Source organism: Oreochromis aureus, linkage group 5 (genome assembly GCF_013358895.1).
Source record: "Oreochromis aureus strain Israel breed Guangdong linkage group 5, ZZ_aureus, whole genome shotgun sequence".
NCBI lineage: Eukaryota > Metazoa > Chordata > Actinopteri > Cichliformes > Cichlidae > Oreochromis > Oreochromis aureus.
The window spans coordinates 42,390,795-42,396,794 of NC_052946.1; positions in this window are offsets into that span (position 1 = coordinate 42,390,795).

The window sequence follows — 6,000 nt, forward strand, 5'->3', positions numbered from 1 at the left end:
CCAGCACATAAAATAAAAAAAAAATTGTGTTTACACTCACTCTTTCAAATAGATGCAAGTAAAACACAGCAGAAAATAAATAAAATCAAAGACTCAGCGGTCCCGTTGCTCTATTTTCACCTGTTTAGCAGGAGTGAGGTAGGCGGAGCTTTGCCCTGGTGCAGGTGTGCCACAGCGGTCAGTGGAAGAATCCAGGAGTTTTTCTGTGAATGTCACATTACGTGGTAGCGCACTCGGTGCTTGCTTGGAAGTTTAGGGGGGTTTTTTAGCTGTAAAAAGACGTTTTCTTCCCACGCACAATGGACACTAATGTTTTTGTCACTTTTTATGGAATCTAACTCAAAGTAAGGTCAGTACTTCCACGCTTTAAACGCTGCATGCTCATACTCTCTCCCGCACTCGATATATTATCCATTGTCAGTGTTGGGAAGGTTACTTTTAAAATGTATTCCACTACAGAATACCGAATACATGCCCCAAAATGTATTCTGTAACGTATTCCGTTACGTTACTCAATGAGAGTAACGTATTCTGAATACTTTGGATTACTTAATATATTATCATGCTGTTTACAACTACGTGAATGTACTATTGCTGTGATTTATTACTGATACTGAAGGTCCATGACTCCGAACCGTAGTAAAGGGACCTCTGGCTAATACGGTGGGTTCCCTGTCGGGCTGGTAGCCGAAAACTAGCTTTACTTTGTTGTCTGGGTCAACTTTGCTTGCCAGAGACAGAGAGAGGCGTTGAAAGGCTGCTCCAACGGAACTTACTTTTTCCGGAGGAAAACACGAACACAGTGTACAGTTGAGTCTTAATAGCTTACTTACAAATGGGCTCCTCAGGCACTCTTCTTGGCTGCAGTGGTTATTATTATATTTACATGCTTCCAGCTCCCGTTTTTGCTCCGTGACAGCTCGGACTTTTCCTTTCTCCCTCCTCGCTCACAGACACATAACGTGTATGGTAGTCCATTCTCCCTGCAGCACGGACAACACTGCCCAGGAGGCTACATTCTTTAGGGCCATGCCTGTAGCATTCTGCCTTTTAGCTTAGCACAACAACAACAACAACAAAAGCGCTCTCTCACCCAGGAAACACGCAGAGAGAGAGCGCGCGTCACCCTGTAACCATGGCAACCGTAACGCTGCCGCCTGGAACAACAAAACGTAGCTGTCAAACAAACCCAAACAATCCTGACCCGCGACAATATGAAACAGGAAAGTACCGCAGTGTAATCCATTTATTTCAACAAAGTAACTGTATTCTGAATACCACCTTTTTAAACGGTAACTGTAACGGAATACAGTTACTCATATTTTGTATTCTAAATACGTAACGGCGGTACATGTATTCCGTTACTCCCCAACACTGTCCATTGTTGATCTGCACACAGCTGTTTCCACGAACGTCGCACTCGCTTACGTCACTGTCATGAGACATTCTCGCAACAAAATCACGGTTTTAGTAACGCAGTAACGCAGCGTTCCTATGGGAAAGTAATGGTGATCTAATTACCGTTTTTGCAATAGTAATCCCTTACTTTACTCGTTACTTGAAAAAAGTAATCGGATTACCCATCTCTGGTCTCCAGTAGTACAACAACCTTTGAATCTTTCTCAACATTCTAAGCAAAGTTCCACAGTTGTGAAATCCTAGCAGGGTGTTGTCAAGTATATATGGCCTTACTAGAAGTGGCATGAATCTCATGCTGCTATGCACACTATACAGCAAATCCATTTTCCTCAGTTACATTTTCACATATTCTTACCAAGAACAGGTAAAACTTGGAAATTTGGGTTTTAAAATTGTTTTATTCTTTAAGTTTCAGCGACATCAGAGACCAGAAAATAATGTTTTTAGTTTAGTTTAGTTACACATTTGATCTAAAGTTTGAAGTACTTCAACAGTAGTTCAACAGGTATTAATGGCAAAATTTTTGTTTTACATTCATTCTTTTGGGGATGTGGGTGGCTAAAAGGTTTTGAAATGTATTTTTATAGATCCTATGTCTGTTATGTTATCAATGAAAACTAAATGAAAAATAAATTAAGTAAAGACCAATCATTTAATTGGAAAAATATTTCATATGATCTTGGCTAACATTAGGGTGCATGCATAAAAGGGAACAGAAGTCTGACTATATGGTGGTATATAGTTCTCTGGAATGTAGTGCATCATAATAAACAAAACTGTCATGTACTGTTGAAACAGGTTTTTCTTGTGTGGTCGTCTGAATTTTTGCAAGGTTCAGCTTTCATAATGAACTAATCTGTAAAAAAAATGCATCTTCACCTTTGTAATGTCTGGTGGTTGGGGTTAGTATGTTGTAATACAGCTGAGTAAGATTAATGTGTACCAACTCTTTTTATTGGATTACTTGTATTGTTTAAAGTGCTTGGCTTGTACTCTGGTTTGTACTCTTTCTCTCTCACAACTTTCTTTTTCTGTCAGGAAAAAATAGGCCCATATTTGAGCCTTTGTTTCAGTTGGGTTCAAAAAATTCTCATCAGTATAGTGATTAGTGATGCGAGCATTGAAACTAACGTGTTTACATTTTTTTTTAAACACTGGAATAATAAATAAAAAGAACTTATGAAAGAGGCTAATGTTTGTTTTTAAGCTCAGTATAGAATAGGCTGTGCTGCAGTTGCAGAAAGAATTTATTTATTTATTTAATTAAAGGGTTGTAGCAGAAGCTTGATTCATTGGTCAGGAAACTATGGTGAGCTTATTTTGATGCATGCTCAATCATCCAAGTAAGGAAATTCCAGAAGGTTGATTCTGTTTATCTGAACTTAGAGTCACAGTGTGAGAAACGTGTCTTCTTTAGTCACTTCAGACTGATCATGAAGTTCAGGCAGAAAGTCGAGGGGATACAAGGATACCCACCCATGCCTTTTTTTCCCCGTGGGAGACTGAAACAGTCCAGTCCCCCCCAGGAGACAGAGTCCAAGCTATGTGCTAAAGTTGACAGATCACATCACACATGTTGAGTTTTGAGACTCTGTCACGGCCTGGAGGTTCAGCTGGTCGCTGATCAGCTGTCTCTGCCTCTTTCTCTCTAGTCCGCTCTCTCTCTATCCCTCTCTCTCTCTCGCCAGGGCTGAACTCATTATGGGTTCACGCCCTTGGCCCACGCCCTCGGAGGAAGAAACACCTGTGCCTCATCAGTGTGGCTGGTATTTAAGCCAGGAAGCAACGACTGTTCTTCGCTGGATCGTTGTGAGAATCGCGTCAGTGAAAGTCAAGTGTCTAAGCAGGTATCTTCCCATGCAGTGTGTGTTTGGAATCTAACAAGCGTTTCTTTGTGTACAGACTCCCTGGACTGTTTCCCTGGTGTGCGAGTGGATTTGCGTTTGGATTGTGTGGAGAGAGACGAGCGTGTTCCCCTGGATTTTCCTCGGAGCCCTGCCCCCCTCACCTTTTGTACATAGCACTGCCCCGCACCCTTGTAGATAGCACTGCCCCGCATCTGCGTATATACACTCATTGGACTTTGTTCTTCAATAAATTCTCTTGTGTGCATCATCCCCGGAGTCCGGCGCGTGAGTCCACCTTGTACTCCGTGACACCTCATGCTGCCAGGTTAGCATACATAGATAAATAGATCAATAGACAATAACACCGAGCTCTATATTAGCTCATGAATTTACAGGATTCTTGACAGCATTTCTGTTTTTTTTTGTTTTGATAGAAAACTAATTATCGAGGTTGGGTAAACGCAGGTAGCTTAGCTTAGCTAGCATAGGTAACTTTTTTTTGCTTCATATTTTATTACTTTTCCTAATTTTATGGGTGTTACAACCCGGCTCTGCTAGGTGACAAGGGATGTAACATAAATGAGTCCAGAGGCAGGAGGGTTAGATAAAAAAAGAAAATAGAAGGTTTATTACCACAACTGAAAACCATTAGTGAAACAACTCACTAGGCAATGGGGTGATTTAAACAAACACACCAAACAACTCATACAGGGAGTGCAGAATTATTAGGCAAATGAGTATTTTGTCCACATCATCCTCTTCATGCATGTTGTCTTACTCCAAGCTGTATAGGCTCGAAAGCCCACTACCAATTAAGCATATTAGGTGATGTGCATGTCTGTAATGAGAAGGGGTGTGGTCTAATGACATCAACACCCTATATCAGGTGTGCATAATTATTAGGCAACTTCCTTTCCTTTGGCAAAATGGGTCAAAAGAAGGACTTGACAGGCTCAGAAAAGTCAAAAATAGTGAGATATCTTGCAGAGGGATGCAGCAGTCTTAAAATTGCAAAGCTTCTGAAGCGTGATCATCGAACAATCAAGCGTTTCATTCAAAATAGTCAACAGGGTCACAAGAAGCGTGTGGAAAAACCAAGGCGCAAAATAACTGCCCATGAACTGAGAAAAGTCAAGCGTGCAGCTGCCAAGATGCCACTTGCCACCAGTTTGGCCATATTTCAGAGCTGCAACATCACTGGAGTGCCCAAAAGCACAAGGTGTGCAATACTCAGAGACATGGCCAAGGTAAGAAAGGCTGAAAGACGACCACCACTGAACAAGACACACAAGCTGAAATGTCAAGACTGGGCCAAGAAATATCTCAAGACTGATTTTTCTAAGGTTTTATGGACTGATGAAATGAGAGTGAGTCTTGATGGGCCAGATGGATGGGCCCGTGGCTGGATTGGTAAAGGGCAGAGAGCTCCAGTCCGACTCAGGCGCCAGCAAGGTGGAGGTGGAGTACTGGTTTGGGCTGGTATCATCAAAGATGAGCTTGTGGGCCTTTTCGGGTTGAGGATGGAGTCAAGCTCAACTCCCAGTCCTACTGCCAGTTTCTGGAAGACACCTTCTTCAAGCAGTGGTACAGGAAGAAGTCTGCATCCTTCAAGAAAAACATGATTTTCATGCAGGACAATGCTCCATCACACGCGTCCAAGTACTCCACAGCGTGGCTGGCAAGAAAAGGGTATAAAAGAAGAAAAACTAATGACATGGCCTCCTTGTTCACCTGATCTGAACCCCATTGAGAACCTGTGGTCCATCATCAAATGTGAGATTGACAAGGAGGAAAACAGTACACCTCTCTGAACAGTGTCTGGGAGGCTGTGGTTGCTGCTGCACGCAATGTTGATGGTGAACAGATCAAAACACTGACAGAATCCATGGATGGCAGGCTTTTGAGTGTCCTTGCAAAGAAAGGTGGCTATATTGGTCGCTGATTTGTTTTTGTTTTGTTTTTGAATGTCAGAAATGTATATTTGTGAATGTGGAGATGTTATATTGGTTTCACTGGTAAAAATAAATAATTGAAATGGGTATATATTTGTTTTTGTTAAGTTGCCTAATAATTATGCACAGTAATAGTCACCTGCACACACAGATATCCCCTAAAATAGCTAAAACTAAAACAAACTAAAAACTACTTCCAAAAACATTCAGCTTTGATATTAATGAGTTTTTTGGGTTCATTGAGAACATGGTTGTTGTTCAATAATAAACTTATTCCTCAAAAATACAACTTGCCTAATAATTCTGCACTCCCTGTATATGCAAATAACACTAATCAGTGATTCTTCAGATAAGGGACAAAACAGGTTTTAATTTTCTAAAATATAATTTTTGATTTTTCAAAAGCATATTTATATAAAATTGTTACACAAAGTTTTGGCTGTCTCACCGTGTTTTGGTACAATCTCCCAGGTGTAACATTTTTTAATAATTTATGTTTTTGCTGGAGAAGTGCAAGGTTTTTGTCAACACCGTCAGACACAAAGAAATGCAAAAATATATATTTTAAATTAAATTGTTTCAGCTATTTTGACTATTAGCAGCTTCCCTATTCTATTCTTTATGCACACATGTTTTCAAAGTAATTATACCACATTTAAAAGTAAGATTGTTTTGGCTTTTTATTATTAGAGTTACAGTCATACATATTTTCAGAAGCTTGTTTTTAATCTGTATAAGAAACAATCATATTAAGCAGAATGCAAATTACACGTTTATTGAGA